Source organism: Lissotriton helveticus, chromosome 1_2 (genome assembly GCF_964261635.1).
Source record: "Lissotriton helveticus chromosome 1_2, aLisHel1.1, whole genome shotgun sequence".
Lineage (NCBI taxonomy): Eukaryota > Metazoa > Chordata > Amphibia > Caudata > Salamandridae > Lissotriton > Lissotriton helveticus.
This window is the reverse complement of record NC_136058.1, coordinates 427,026,671-427,043,169: the sequence shown is the minus strand read 5'-3', so window position 1 is coordinate 427,043,169 and position 16,499 is coordinate 427,026,671. Positions and strand designations below refer to the sequence as shown.

Here is a 16,499-nt window from a genome sequence, read left to right as displayed (position 1 = left end):
ATGAATGACTGGTGAATTTGGTGTGGGTATCGGGGTAGTTTTATTAAGTTTTTTGTATTGTATAAAAAAAATGAAAAAAACGTATCATGATGATGATGTATGTTTTTATATCTGTCCTAATTGACTAAAAAGAATACAATGAATTTGTAAGAAAAGAAATGTTGCTATATGAAAAGTTCTTGTGATATATATACTCACTTTTTACCCCAAAAAAAGAAATAAATTTTGATAAATACATAAACACTTGTTATTGGCATATCTTGTAGGACATGTAATATGTATATGAACTAAGATACTATGTTTAAAATATGAAAGCCACAAGGGAAATTCGTTATTTTTTGTGTATTGATATTTTCCCCTCTTTTCCCTGGCTCTAAGTAAATTGAGAGGGGGTCCCCATTTTCATACTACCTCTAATAGGTTCCAGGTCTTGTCTGTATTAGAGACCCAAGACTGACTATCAACTTTTGGGGAAAATACTGATCCTGCTATTAGGTTACCTCATGCCCTGCCAGAAACTGAGGGTACTATTCCCACAAACCACTTATCCCCCCTATGTAAACGAAGGCCTCAGCAAGTTCAGACCTCAGTATCTTAAGCTGGAATGTTGCAAGGTTGTTCTCTAAACTTCACCAGCCAGATTGGGTACAACTTATTAAAGACCAAGATATCCTTTTATTTCAGGAAACATGGGTCACAAAAGAATTGCATATTGAGGGGTTTGAATGCCATAATATCCTATCAACAACCCCAAAGCAGGGTCGACCATTTGGGGGTTTATCAATCTGGGTCAATATTAAGACAGGGGGATGCATAAAAACTGTACATACAGATAACAATAATTTTCTAGGCATATTATTTAATAGTGGAATTTCCTTTTGGATAATTAATGTTTATAACAATGATTTTCATTCTGTTCCAAATATGCATTTTATAAATGTGATTAATTTTATTGCATCTATTGGAAAATCCAAAGACTCTTTCAAGTCAGTAGGAATCTGTCTGGGGCGATTTTAATGCTAAGCTATCTTACTCATGGTCAAGCGAATATTCACACAGCAGCAGACAAACATGCAATGGGGGTAGAGAGCTAATGGACCATTTGAACACTCTTAACTTAATTAATGTTATAGAAATTGATGCAACTACAAAAGATAATGCACCCCCTGAACCGACATTCAGAGGAAGGGGCTGTTCATCTACAATTGATAATGTTTTTATCTCCCCCGCTTTTGAAGCAGCTAACTTAAAGCCGAAATTATGGCCACAATCTTTGGGGAGCATAACCCAATACAAATAACGTTACGGATGTCTCCAGTTCCAACGCCTCAGACAGAATGTGGTGCTGGAGATCTATCACCATCCACAGATAATTGCAGGCATTAATAACGCAGAACGATTCAGTTCGATTCAGTTCTATGGTTAGTGGAAACATGAATCTTATTAACATCTGCTTAAAGGCCCTGTTGCACACCCAGTGGCTATCAGCGCTTTTACCGAACTCAGTAGAGCCATTAAATCCTTGCTGTCTAAACCCATTTGTACAGTACTGCGCGAACCTAGATGGTTCAATCAGGAGTGCTCAATTGTCAACAGGAAGCTCCGCAAGGCCCGATCTCAAAGCCCTAGGTGTAATGATTTGGTCAAGTCCTTAAGGTTGACATATAAGCAGGCTATTGCTAATAGGAAGGAACAGTTATTAGATGTGTACTGGGATGCGCTCATTAATGCTCCCAGCTTAAATAATGGGAATATATTTTGGACTACCATTAAAGAGTTAAGATCAATGGGACAACCGTTAACTCCCATCAGCTGCAACATAATGAGCGCTACCTGGGAAAGTCACTTTTCCACTATTTACCAAGAGCCTGCTTTTTAATCCGACCCTTTTATTAACAGGGTGCCACCTGGAGTCTCATTATCAATAAACGAGGTTGAAGAGGCTATACGTCAGAGTGCGGGCAATAAAACTCCAGGCCCTTATGGGTTGCCCATCAATCTTATTAAATATAAACCAGATTTTTGGGCCCCACTGTAGTTAAATATTTTTAATATTCTAACCAAAGCCCCACTGCCTAACACATGGTCTACTAGCACGATCGTTCTCATTTTAAAAAGGGCGATTGTACACAACTTTGTTGCTGTAGACCACGGGTACTCATAGGCAGCAGCCCAGCAAGCCTTCCCTGGCGGCCCAGGGACCTTGCAGATAATTTAACTGTGTTTTTAAAAAATAAAACAATTAATGTGTCCTGCGTGCCGCGACTCTGAGACTCTGCAGCTCTGTGGGGGCCCGGGCATTCCAGTGATAGTCAGAGTGCAGCTGCAGGGGCCTAAGAGGTGAAATAAAAAAGCCTCATTAACATACAAATGGTCTTTTAAAAGACCTGTGAATTGCTCGAGTGTGACTGTGTGTGTGTGCCCGGAAGCTGTCTCAGCCCGGGCACACTCAGGCAGGGTCAGATGAAGAGGGTGATAGAGGGAGGTAGAGGGAGAGGGAGAGAGTGAAGGGGGGGAGAGGGAGGGAGAGCAAGGGAGGGAGGGAAAGGGAGGGAGAGCGATGGATAGCGAGGGAGGGAAAGGGAGGCAGACAGAGGGAGAGCGAGGGAGGGAGGGAAAGGGAGGGAGAGCGAGGGAGAGCGAGGGAAAGGGAGGCAGACAGAGGGAGAGCGAGGGAGGGAGGGAAATGGAGGTAGAGCAAGGGAGGGAAGGAAACGGAAGCAGACAGAGGGAGGGAGGGAAAGGGAGGCAGACAGAGGGAGAGCGAGGGAAGGAGGGAACGGGAGGGAGAGCGAGGGAGGGAGGGAGGGAAAGGGAGGCAGACAGAAGGAGAGCGAGTGAGGGAGGGAAAGGGAGGCAGACAAAGGGAGAGCGAGGGAGGGAGACAGGGATGAAGGGAAAGGGAGGGGGAGGGAGAGCGAGGGAGACAGAGGAAGGGAGTGAAAGGGAGGGAAAGCGAGGGAGGGAGGGAGGGAAAGGGATGGAGAGCGAGGGAGGGAGGGAAAGGGAGGCAGACAGAGGGAGAGCGAGGGAGGGAGAGCGAGGGAGAGCAAGGGAGGGAGAGAAAGGGAGGCAGACAGAGGGAGAGCGAGGGAGGGAGACAGGGAGGGAGGGAAAGAGAGGGAGAGTGAGGGAGGGAGGGAAAGGGAGGCAGACAGAGGGAGAGCGAGGGAGGGAGGGAAAGGGAGGCAGTCAGAGGGAGAGGGAGGGAGGGAAAGGGAGGGAGAGCGAGGGAGGGAGGGAAAGGGAGGCAGACAGAGGAAGGGCGAGGGATGGAAGGAAAGGAGGGAGAGAAAGGGAGCCAGACAGAGGGAGAGCGAGAGAGGGAAGGAAAGGAGGGAGGGAAAGGGAGGCAGACAGAGGGAGAGTGAGGGAGGGAGGGAAAGGGAGGCAGAGAGAGGGAGACAGAGAAAGGGAGACAGAAAGAGGGAGACAAAGAGAGGGGGAGACAGACAGAGGGAGACAAAGAGAGGAAGAGGGAATGAAACAGAGAAAGGGAGAGGGAGGAAGACAGAGGGTGACAGTCAGAGGGAGGGAGGAGGGTGACAGTCAAGAGGGAGGAGGGTGACAGACAGAGGGAGGAGGGTGACAGACAGAAGGAGGGAGGAGGGTGACAGAGGGAGGAGGGTGACAGACAGAGGGAGGGTGGGAGGAGGGTGATAGACAGAGGGAGGGAGGGAGGAGGGTGAAAGACAGAGGGAGGGAGGAGAGAGGGAGGCGGGTGACAGACAGAGGGAGGGATGAGGGTGACAGACAGAGGGAGGGAGGCGGGAGGGCGACAGAGTGAGGAGGGCGACAGAGAGGGAGAAGGAAGGAGAGAGAGGAAGACAGAGAGGGAGAGGGAAGGAGAGAGAGGGAGACAGAGAGGGAGAGACAGCGAGAGAGAGGGAGTGAGACAGTCAGAGTGAGTGAGACACAGGGAGTCAGGGAGGGAGATAGAGGGAGTGAGAGGGAGTGAGACAGTCTGAGTGAGATAGAGAGAGAGAGGGAGGGAGAGAAGAAGAGAGAGGGAGAGAGAGAGATGTGTGTATGCTGGGTCTGGTGGCTCAGTGGACGAAGGCGTCCTCTGCAGGGACCTGTGTTCAACCTCACAGTTTTTTTGTTTCTCTAGCCCCGCCCCCTCCCCCACTGACCCCGCCCCCCCAGTGCGGCCCTCGGACACAAACCACACTGTAAATTTGGCCCCCGAGAGAAAGTTTGTGAGTACCCATGCTGTAGACCGATCTCCCTCATAGATAACACCCTTAAAATTTTAGGCAGAGTTTTATACACAAAAATTTTAACCTGGACAGAGGACAATCAGATTTTAGCACAATGCCAACTAGGTTTCATGGGTAAAGTTGGCACAAACGAGCAAAGTCTTAATCTTAATTTGATCATAGGGAAGTACACTATTGCCCAGCACTCGCCACTTAACTTAGCTTTTATGGACCTGTCCTCATCTTTCGATTTTGTCAATAGGTCCCGTCTAAGGTTCATCCTTTTAGAATATGGACTGGATGAGGCCCTTGTTCATTTTTTAGCCTATCTCCATACGGACCAGAAAGCACGGGTCAGGATTGGTGGTGGGGGAGAAGTTTCCAATTACATCAGTGTAGATAGAGGGGTCAGACAGGGGTGTGTTCTGACCTCTTTTCTATTTATCATATATATATAAACAATTTACATAAATCACTGATCACGCAAACTAATGATGTTCCCAGAATTCAAGGCAAACCTCTCCCAGTGCTTTTATACACAGATGATGCGGTTTTAATTGGTCGCACACCAAATGCACTACGCACTTTAGTTCGAGGTTTCACAGATTTTATGTCCGGCCTAGATTTATGCACAAATTTTAAGGAATCTTTTATAATGCCTTGTGGGCCAAGGAAATGTCCTTTAAATGTTATCTCTGTGGGCGACCAAAAATTAACTTGCACTGCTACTTTCCCTTATCTGGGAAAGGTCTTCGCTGTGAACGGCACCTGGTGTGAACACTTGGCATATTGTAAAAGTAAGATCTCGAGGGCCTTTAACTCAATCCTTAGTCTCCTCCGCCCTAAAAGATCGGGAACAATTCCAGCCTTTTTAAAGATTTTTAAGATCCAGTGTGTACCAATAGCTACCTATGGGGCAGAGGTATGGGGTGTTGCCAAATGCTCTTGCGTCCCATCAGAGGAAAATAGATTTTGTAGAAAACTCTTGGGCGCTCCAATCTCCACCTCTTTGTACATATGCCAAGGCGAACTGAAATTTGGATATATTGAAGACATCACAAGGGCCTGCCCCACACTATTTTGGCTATCCATAATGAAGAATCCCGAGGCTTGTCTCACAAGGGACATAATAGATGATAGTCTTCACTGTAAGAAAGGGATGGCTATTCAATGGCTTCCTGGGGTAGTTAAGAGTCTGGAAAGTGTTAACCTTGGTAGACTGTTTGCCAATTCGAACACAGCTGTAACAATGAACAAAAAAGTTTTAACCCCTTCGCTGCGGCGGCAATTCCGCCGCAGCGCTAAGGGGCAGGGGGGGCCGCGCGGTGCTCCCATGCTCGTGACGGAACAGCTCCGTCACGTGCCTCGGGCAAGCGCTGTGCTTGTGATGGAGCGGTTCCGTCATGGCCCCGCCCGCTCAATAGAACGCGCCGCGCAGGCGCGAAATCAGCGCCGCGCAGGTGCGCCGAGCGGGCCGTGAGGGAACCGCTCCATCATCAGCACAGCGCATCCGAGGCTGGTGACGGAGCGGTTCCGTCACTAGCATAGGAGGGGTGAAAGACAGCATTGTACGTACTTTATAGTGCAGAAATACTAGAAAGGGAATTGAATAAACAAACTGTTGCAAAATGTATATCCATTGCGTACCCTGAGCATTGTCTACCAAGTTATATTGCACTACCCATGTCCCAATGGGAGAGAGAGGCCTCCTATTCCGTCTAAGAGCTGGGACAGTAAGATATTTGCTTTGTTTTCCCTATGGGTATAACGCAAAACTTGCCTCCCTGCCATGTCCATGTGATGGTCACAGCGGTCAAACACTTTTACACTTTTTATTCTTTAGTAGATACTATATGAAATATGCACAATGGTTGCTAATTCCGTATTTTCACCTATTAATTTAACAGACGCTCTTGACTGCAAATTTAAATTGGACAATGTTGAATTGATCTGGAGCATTGGCACCTTTTTGAGAGTAGCTACGGGTGCCCGGAAATCTATGTGTGATCTATGAAGTCATTCGTATAGTACTATTCACAATATGCACTTGACCTAGGTTTACTGTATTTTGCTACATTATGGATTGGTTATTGCTATCTATTTAATCTATTTATGTTTCTAATGTTGTTGATGTTGTTGCACCAAGGATATTGTGCTGGATAACTAAACACTTTAAGGTCCCAAAGGCGAGACCTACTGGCTATGCCAATGCTTGTTTACCTGATGGGCATTGGCTGACCGCTACCTGGTTACTGAGGTCCTAGTGAGGTTGAGACATATTTGAGGGAGTTTTAGCCAAATCAGATTCTGCTGTGCACGCCCAAGCCTAGGTAGCAATGAAGTGCAGTTGTTAGTGCTGACTGTGAGTGTGTTCTTTCACTGTGGGGAGAGGAGTTGGCCTAACGGCTAGGGCGCTTGACCTCGGATCTGGGTTCGAGTCTCGGTAATGACGCCAAACATCCTGTGATTCTGGGCAAATCACTTAATCTCCCCGTGCCCAACAAAAATGAATGTGTGTCCACATGTAACGTAACTGGTGCTATGTAAAGCGCTCTGATACCCGATTTGGGTCAAGTTTGTGCTATATAAAACTCTGCAAAACCCAAAAAAAAATCTGAGCTACTTTCAATCGACGGGGCTGCCCCCGTTTACTCTGGTGAAAGCCAAAAACGGAATTCAAGTCGATCTTCTCATCAGACAGACTTTTCAGGCGAAAAAAAAATGCTGAGGCCTTCAAAATAGTTACCCAACTCCAGCAGTGAGGGCCAATGAGCATTGTTGATACACAATAATCATGTCTAATGATCGATGCAGACAACAAAAAATAAAAAAATGAATGCCGTGACAGCACGCTTGAGACCCTACCAGCACCAGACAATCATTCTCAGGTAATGCGGTGAGAATCTGGAACTCGCTTCCTCCTTCGCTCCGTGCCATCACCTCCATCCAGATCTTCAGAGCGGACCTCAAATCTCTTCTATTCCAGACACTTTCAGAACTAATTCCTTCCTCCAGACCCCGCCAGGAAGTTCTTTAGTCATTGTAAATTTGTCACATATATTTATATTTTTGTTTGTACAGTCTGTGCTTGCTGTGCTTGAGATTGTGTGCCTTTTGCCTGTGTTGTTTTGATTCTATGGCTGCTATTTTTATTTGTTCCATCCTGTAACAGTTCTCTCATGTAACGTCACTGGCTCTATTGGTTCTATTGTACGGTGCTGTGACACCTTCGGGTAAGGTCCCCGCTTTATAAGAATGCATTAAATAAATGACCTCACCTGGGGTTTCATGTGGGTGCTGTGCTCTCTGTTGTGGGTCGGGTTCAAAGGCCTGTGGATAAACAACTGCGCATGCGCCACGGACAGACACTTCTTCCCACAGCACAGGCTAAAGATGCCTTGGAATAACTGCGCATGCGCTGAGGACAGATACTGTTTCTTGCAGCGTCGCGCCGGTTAAAGACGGCCTGATAGATGGACAACTGCGCATGGGCGGAGGACGGACATTGATGTTACTACAACTGAGATGTATTTAAGCGGAAAGCAAATCGGTTCGGCTCCTCTATGGGGGGTGTCAGGCGCAGTGAGACCGTTATCTATCGTCTGCGCAGGCGCAGTGAGACCGAGCGCCCTCTGTTCAGGGCAGTTCACAGTCCGTACTCGACTCCTCTATGGGGGGTGTCTCTCCTCTACGCAGGCGCAGTGAGATGTCTATCTATCGTCTGCGCATGCGCAGTGAGACCGAGCGCGCTCGACTCCTCTATGGGGGGTGGGGTGTCCCTTCTCTGCGCAGGCGCAGTAAGACTGAGTACTTTATATTCTGCGCATGCGGAGTGAGACCGAGCGCCTTCTGTCCAGGGCAGTTCACAGTCCGTACCCCGTGCAAGGACCTAGCTCGGCCATAGGAAGTAGTGGCTTCGCTCCGCACATGCGCAGCTGTGACGCGTTGTTTTGTTTCGTGGCGTGAGCGCGCGCGTCACTCGGAGGGGGAATAACACACCGGGCCCCACTCCTCACAGGCAGCCGGGCCCCCGGGGCCCCAGCAGAGGTGAGGGAGGCCTCTGACCCCAGGGTGACGCACGAGCACAAGGGCATCTTCAGGACACTGAGAGGCAACACTCAGGGCAGGGGCTGCAGTGATTTCCAGACTCTGAACTGTGTCATACATGTGTGACCTAAGAAAAGAAAGTACATTCAAAGCAATAGTGCCACCATCTTTCTAAAAGAATGTACATATGCAAGCATATAAAAACTGTATGTAGCGTTGTCCTACTTTGCTTTCCTGTGTGTCTGTCTGTGTCTGTTGGTCTCTGTGTGTCTGTCTCCCATTCCCTGGAGGGAAAGTATGTAGCTTCCCCTTCTAGAAGAGTCGGTTAAGAAGGAGCACACTGTGTTGAATAATTTCTTGGTATGCACTTTTTATTAGTATTACAGGAAATCACAATGATTGATTGTCTCTTTTATATTCTTCTTTCCCACAGGGTCTTCCACTTCAGTCCCTTAGGTGAGCCTCGGCCGCCGTCGTCCCTCGGACAGAAGGAAAAGGCTCAGGTAAGTGTTTTTGCTTTATGGTTTAATCAAGGGAGGATTTGAGGGATAAATAATAGCTATGCATAAATGTCAAGGGAGGGGGTAGAGGTTGGAGCAACCAAAAGAAAAAGAGTAGCCGATGATTTCTGCTCTTGTCTTTGTTTCCGTCTCACTTATTTCCTTTTCCCTGGGTCCCTTTCACCCCTCAGCCTCCCCTCCCGTCCCTCTCTTACTCAGCCCCTTTCCAAAAGCCCCGTAGACGCCCACGCACCTGTAAGAGCCACGTCACTCCGGGGCCGTGGCGTGGTGACTCGGCGTCCTTCAGTGAGGTCTGGTCTCCTTCTGGTCTCCTTCTGTTTCGACTTTCCCTCCCCAACAAGCTGTGACCTCCCCAAGGCTCCAGTTCTCTCTCTCAGAAGGCTGTTCGGTGTTCTCCGTTTTTCCGGTCTTCCCTGCTGGTTTCTCCGCCTTGGGTTATGGCTCACTTGAGCTCGTGGAATGCCTTTCTGGCGGCTTGGGGAGGATTTACCAAGTCTTAGTTCCTTTTCTCTTTCTTCAGTAGGTCGGTTAGTGGTGCTGCTATTTCAGAATAATTGGGTTTAAACCGGCGGTAGTAGCCTTGTAAGCCCAAAAAGGATCTAATGCCTTTTTTGGTGGTAGTGAAGGGGGTGTCTAAGACTGCTCTCAATTTCTCTTGTTGCAGAGCGATAGCCCCATCTCCCAATACATAGCCCAAATATTTGACTTTGCTGAAGGTTATCCTGGTCTTTTTGGAGTTCACGTGGAGCCCTGCAGTCCTAAGTGCTTGGAATATCTTCCCACAATGGACGAGATGTAGTTCCCAGTTAGGGCTAAATATTATGATATCGTCTATGAAGGCTAAGGAGTACTCTTGATGTTGGGAGCAAACTTTGTTCATAAGTCTTTGGAAAGTCGCTGGTGCTCTGTGTAACCCAAAAGGCAGTGCAGTAAACTCGTATAGCCCATTAGAGGTGCTAAAGGCGTTTTTTCTTGGTCTTCCTGTTTAAGTGGTACCTGCTAATAGTCTTTTGTAAGATCGAATGTGGTTATATATTGGGCTAAGCCTAATTTCTCGATTCATCGACACTTGGTAATGGGTATGAGTGAAATTTCGAGATGGCATTGACTGCTCGGACATTTATACAAAAACGGATGGAACCATCAGGTTTCAGAACTATGACAATGGGGGAGACCAGTTACTGCTGGAAGGTTTTATGACTCCTAGTTGTAACGAGCTCTCTATTTCGGCAGGAACTGCGTCCCGCCTAACGCCTGGTATTCTGTAGGGGCATTGTTTTATTACTTTATTTGGTGGGGTAACAATGGCATGCTTGAGTATTGTTGATTTTCCCAGGAGGTCGGAAAAGATGAAGGAGAAGGACTCTAAGAGGGTCTGAAGAGACACTTTTTGTTCCTCTGATAGATGTTCATTTATGGACAATTTATTCAATGTTGAAGGAATGGGTTTTGAGTCAGACAAAACGTAATGGGTGTCTTTGGGGAGGGGTCCCAACCATTTCTTTAGTAGATTTATGTGGTATATCTGGGTTTTGGTTGAGGAAAGGCATAACCGGTAAGTAGTGAGGCCTATCCTTTCAGTACCTTCATATGGTCCCTTCCATTCTGCCCGTTTTTGGCGTATAGAGGTAGGTAGGAATAGGAGCACCCAGTCATGGACCTGTAACTGTTGTCACCTCTTTCCTTTATTGTAAGACATCTGCTGGCTTCTTTGAGCTTTTTCTAGGTTTTTGTGAGCAAAATCTTGCAATTTCTGTATGCAGTTTCTTAGGCTTTGGGTGTATTCTAGATGGTGTTGTGTCTCTTCTTGTTTCTCTTGTTACCACGCTTCTCTTGTCATTTCTAGCAAGGTTTGTGGCTGTCTCACGTAAAGAAGTTCAAAGGGAGAACAACCCAAGCTTCTCTGAACCTGGCTTCAAATAACAAAGAGGGCGAGTGGCAACAACATGTCCCATTCTTTCCCTTTGGTGGTTAGCATTTTCTTCATGGTTAGCTTGAAGGTGGCGTTATATCGCTTGCACAGACCATCTGTCTGAGGGTAATAAGCCGATGTACTTATTTGGGTAATTTTCAAGGTTTTATAGACTTGTTTCATTAAACGAGAAACAAAGGAGGTACCCTGGTCTGTCAAAATCTCTCTTGGAAATCCTACCCTCGAAAACAGTTCTAGTAACTTTTCACTGATGTTTTTTTCGTGCTTGGTGTTTGTAGGGGAACTGCTTCTGGGTATCGAGTTGCGTAATCGACAATAACCAGTATACAGATATATCATCTTTTTTATTTTGGGAGAGGACCCATTAAATCCATACTTATCCTCTCAAAGGGGTTATCGATGATTGGTAAAGGTTGTAAGGGAACGGGAGGGGGTTTATAGGGGTTCTTCTTCTGACATATTTCACACTCCCTGCAGTATTTATCTACATTGGCGAATATCCCTGGCCAATAAAAATATCTCAACACAGTCTGGGTTCTTTTTTCAGGCCCACTGTGACCTGCTAGAAGGTGTGACTGGGCAAAAAATAATATTTGATCGCGAAATCTCTGAGGAACCACTAACTGGGGAATCGTCTTATTTTCCTATCCTGTATAGTAAATTGTTTTTGAGGATGAATGAGGGGAATGAGGACGGTATCACTGGGTTCTTCCCTTGTTGCCAGGCAGTCTGGTGGGTGGGGTCTTTGAATTGAGCATACTGAAATGACCGATCCGAAAGCCAAGGGGCTTGTGTGAGCCGCGTACAAGGGGGTGTAGGAGTCTCCCTCAGTGTGCTTTTGAGCAACATGATGAATTCTGGATTGTCTGTGTCCAAAATGAGTTGTTCGGGTAGGTTGTCCAATACTCCCACCCTGACCAGTAGAGTACTGTCATTGGGTAACTTGATGGGGATTTCGGCTATTGGATAGGTTCTGATGTCTCAATGAACGCAGGGGATGGGCAGATCTGAAAGTCTTTCACCAGTCTGCTCTGTAAGACGGACTGCCTACAACCCGAATCCAGTAAGGCTGTCACGTTTTTTTCCATTGAGTGTAAGACTTACGTAGAAGTCAGAACCCATTTCTTCTGTATATAGGATGGTTTTGGGTATACAACTGACATCCATCGGTTCTTCCGTTGACTTTTTTGGGGGACAGGTCCTGGCTATATACCCACACTCGTAGCATTGGGGTCCCTGGAACGGAGCGGCATCACCTCTAGAGGGCTTGCCTTTCAGAGACTCCTGGGGTGGCCCGGTTTTCTTCTCATTTTGCATGCCTCTTGTGGCATACCGTGAGGACTTATCAGGTTCAAAAGCTAGTGTCTTTGGTTGGGCCCGAGCAAAGGACGTTGCCATCTCCACAGCTTGATCCACAGAGATGTGGCTGTTGACATAGCCACCTTTGGGTGGGTGTTGGTAAGGCCTCAAGAAACTGCTCCAGATAAATGACCACCAATATGTGTTCCTTGCTGTTCTCTTGGGGTCTTAACCATTTATCCGCAGCCGCCTTTAACTTTAAAATATTGTCTTTGGGGTATCTCCAGGGTTATCTCGTTCCTTTCTGAATCTTGACCAATATGCTTCGGGATCCATTCCCAAATGGTCCAATATGACAGTCTTAATGACCTTGTAAGGAATGTTTCCTGTGGGGTTAGCCACCTGGTACGCAGCCTGGGCCTCCTCTGTCAATAGCAGTGCTAAAAAGAAAGGCCACTTCCCCCCGGCCATCCACAGCTTGGGCAGCCCTTTCGAAATTCGTAAGGAAGGCATCCGGGTCCTCTCCCGGTTGATATTTCTGGAGGGATATGTTGGGGTGCCCTGCATGTACCCCTGGGTGGTTCTGTTTACTCGTGGTTTAGTGCGTTTGACTGTCAGCAACCTTATGTATGCATTCAACCTGCTGGGTGAGCGAAGCCTTGAAAATTTCCCTGTCCACTTGGGCCGTCGTCATCTGTCTCTCTGCCCTATTCCAATTTTTCTTGACCACTAATTAGTTGTTGTATTAGGCTTTCAATTTTCTCGGACTAATGGAATTATGCCCACATTCTACACCAAGTATTTAAAAGAGTCGGTCAAGAAGGAGCTGTCTGCATTGAATAATTTCTTGGTATGCACTTTTTATTAGTATTACAGGAAATCACAATGATTGATTGTCTCTTTTGTATACTTCTTTCCCACAGGGTCTTTCACTTCAGTCCCTTAGGTGAGCCTCGGCCGCCGTCGTCCCTCGGACAGAAGGAAAAGGCTCAGGTAAGTGTTTTTGCTTCATGATTTAGTCAAGGGAGGATGTGAGTGATAAATAATAGCTATTCATAAATGTGAAGGGAGGGGGTAGAGGTTGGAGTAACAAAAAAGAAAAAGAGTAGCCAATGATTTCTGCTCTTGCCTTTCTTTTCCGTCTCACTTATTTCCTTTTCCCTGGGTCCCTTTCACCCCTCCTCCTCCCATCCCGTCCCTCTCTGACTCAGCCCCTTTCCAAAACCCCTTCAGACGCCCATGCAGCTGGAAGAGCCACGTCCCTTCGGGGCCATGGCGTAGTGACTATGCGTCCTTCATTGAGGTCTGGTCTCCTTCTTCGGCTTTTCCTCCTCCGCCGGGTTTGGGTGTTCTGTTCGCGGACAAGCTGTGACCTCCCCTGGGCTCCGGTTCTCTCTCTCGGAAGGCTGTTAGGTCTTCTCCGTCTGGTTTCTCCACCTCACGCTCCCTTGCTGTGTGTAGCTGGACCAACTACTGACCAACCTGACGCGCTCTCCGTCCCGCCTTCTTGAATCGTGTATCTTGTGACGTCTGTCCTCATCACCGGCTTAAAGGGGCCTCCTGCCGATTCCCCTCTCTCCACTTCTTGCGGGCAGCAAAGCGGCCAACTGGTAACAGGGGACTGTGAATATAGGAGGGGAGAAATATATGAAGTGCTGGCATGGCACTCCTTATCCTCTATCCCATTGTGTACTACAGGGGCTACCTGACACCCGTCTTGCTCACAGGTTGGACATCCCTCCTCGCAGAGTGATTGGCAAGCAGCTGAGTTGAGGTTTTAGCATGGAGTGACCTTGCAATGACAGCAAGTGCTCCTCTGCCCCAACCCAGAAATGCTTGTTTATTTATAGCAAATAGCATTCTTGTTTCCTGGCCGAGACCTTAGTCAGGCCGCCCTTGTTCATGATCTATTGATAGCTGCTTCGCCTCATGGACGAATAACAAACCGCCTCATCTGCACAATGTATGTTCAGACCTTATGATGTTGGTCAAGGTGTAGTGATAGTGTTCTTACGAAGTGGAATTCGTAAGCAAAGTAGTTTCATGGAAACAAATCCTTCACTTTCACAGATGCAAATGCTTCAAAAGTCATCATGTGAAAGAAAAGGCAACTTTGTCGAACGTGTCCATGTTAAAATGGCAGCGTTTCTCCCTGGGCCTAACTGAGCCATGTGACAAACCGTCACAAGTAAGATTTTGAGAAGGGATAATACAATAGCAGTTTTAAAGCAGTGAATAGATATTAGTTAAGCTGGAGAGATTTAGTAGTGCGGTTCAGCTGAGAAATGTATCCAAAAAGGTGTTTAACATTCATGCCCATGAAGAGGTCAGATGGTGTGGAAGATGGATTGGCTAAATTGAAAATTGAAATGGGTTCTCTAGGTGAAAAAAAAAAAGAATTAAAGTGAGAGTGTTCAGCAAAGAGATAAAAGAGGGGCAGTAAGTGAAGTAGCAGGGTGTTCCCAAAAGTGGTGATCTTAGAGGAAAGTATGACGTACGGTCAGTGGTAGAAAGTGTGGAGTGAATGATATCCCTACAAGCTCAGCAAATTTGGGATAGGGTGATTCAACATCAGATCACTTTAACAGCAGTCCATGTTCCGGGAGTGTCCAACCTTCTAGCGGACTTCCTGAGCAGGTCAGTCTCATCAAACCACGAGTGGGAACTTCATCAGCCGACGCTGGACCATATCTTTCAGCTTTGCGGACGCCCCAATCTGGATTTATTTGCGACCAACCTGAAGCGCAAATGCCCATTCTATGCAAGTTGGCTTCCCGCCCAGAATCGTGCGAGAATACGTTTTTTATGAACTGGTCAAAAATGTATACTTCCGCTTTTCCACCGACTCCTTTACTCCCAAGGGTACTTTGGAAAATGCAAAAGAACCCTGCCGTATTCGTCTCATGGCCCCCAGATGGCCTCGCCAGTTCTGGTTTACAGAGCTCCTCCTCCTGTCGGAGTGCAATCCAATTTGGCTGCGCCCAATTTCGAAATTTCTTACTATGAACCACGGCCTGATCTGCCATCTGGATCCAACTTCTCTGCGATTGGCAGCCTGGTGCCTGAACACTATGAGTTTGCCGATTGGATTATTCCTCCGACTGCAGGGTGGTCTTCACTAACTCTAGAGCACCCTCCACTATCAAAACCTACAAACTCAAGTGGAAACGCTTGTCTTTGGTGCGAAGCTTCAAATGTTTACCCTGTTCACTCTACGCCAGAGCAGCTTCTGTCTTTTCTTACAATGAGCAAAATCTGGCCTCGCTCACTCTACCCTGAAGATTTCTCTGGCCGCAATCTACAGATTCGGGCAGGATGGCTCCAATTCTCTTTATTCTTCAAGAATCATTCAACAATTTTTCAAAGGCTTATTTCGGATGTTCTCCCCCCAATTTGACGCCCGCCTCCTCCTTGGCATCTGAACATTGTGTTGGCACAACTCATGAAGTCCTCATTTGAGCCCATTTGTAGGGCTGATCTTACATTCATCTCCTAAATTCATACCCTGTGGTGCTCCACACTAATCCGGCCTTTATTCCTAAAATTCCATCTGATTTCCACCTGAATGAGCCTTAAAGACTTTTTTCCCTAATCCACAGTCGCCAGCGGAAAAGACTTTACATTCTCTAGATGTTAAGAGATGTTTGACATTTTATTTGCAAAGAACAACCAGTATCCGTAAAACTGATCAGCTCTTCATAGCCTACGGCAGGATGCGTAAAGGACCTCCAGTTGCTAAACAGACTATTGCACGTTGGATATCTAGAGAAATTTCCTTTTGCCATCAGCAAACAGGCAAGACACTTCATGCAACGATTAAAGCGCACTCTACTAGAGCAGTCTCCTCTTCTACTGCTCTCTTTGCTGGTGTGCCTCTTCATCAGATTTGCAGAGCTGCGACCAAGCACTACTGTCTGGAAGCTGCTAACAATGCTGACACTGCTGTGGGGCAAGCGGTGCTACGTAATCTTTTTAAGTAAGGTGAGCCTCTTTCTTACCTCCTCCTGCACACAAGGTATATATTTCTGCTTTTGCAGATGTGCCCATGTTTACAGCTATGCTGTAATATACGTATATGTATTCTCTCGTACTCTGTTTACGATTTACTTATGGTTTACCATGCACAGTTCTCGAATTGCGGCTATCTACTCTGATTCAAGCATGTGAATCTATGAAAGATACCCCAATACCTGAGAGGAACATAAGTTACTTACCTGGAAACTGTGGTTCTCCAGTATTGGTATCTTTCATAGATTCACATGCGACCCACCCACCTCCCCTCAGAGGCTCCCCTCTTCTCCTTGGCTCTTATGCCACATTTGTGCTCGAAGATCTGAGCCTCTGAGTAGAAGGTTCCAGAGGGTGCTCTTGCCTGATTGGCTGGAGTTTGGACCATATTTAATGACTTGGACAAGATATTATAGTGACATGTTTTTTCCTATTAACTTCTATGTTACAGTACTTCCTATTGCTCTTTTAGCTATGCTATTGCTATATTGC

General features: G+C 46.8%; 1 protein-coding gene across 3 annotated transcripts in view; it reads left to right on the top strand.

The window, feature by feature from the left end:
• LOC144807526 (uncharacterized) overlaps positions 1-16,499 on the top strand; it is a 350,873-nt gene that overhangs the window by 174,613 nt on the left and 159,761 nt on the right. The window contains exon 1 of one of the 3 annotated variants that reach the window (XM_078673178.1): positions 8,672-8,749. The exons of 1 other annotated variant lie outside the window; for it this stretch is intronic. The gene's annotated coding sequence lies outside the window, so the exon portion shown is untranslated. Of the gene's footprint in view, positions 1-8,671; positions 8,750-12,962; positions 12,993-16,499 lie in introns of those variants that run through there. One more of the 3 variants, XM_078673194.1, reaches the window with a different exon arrangement.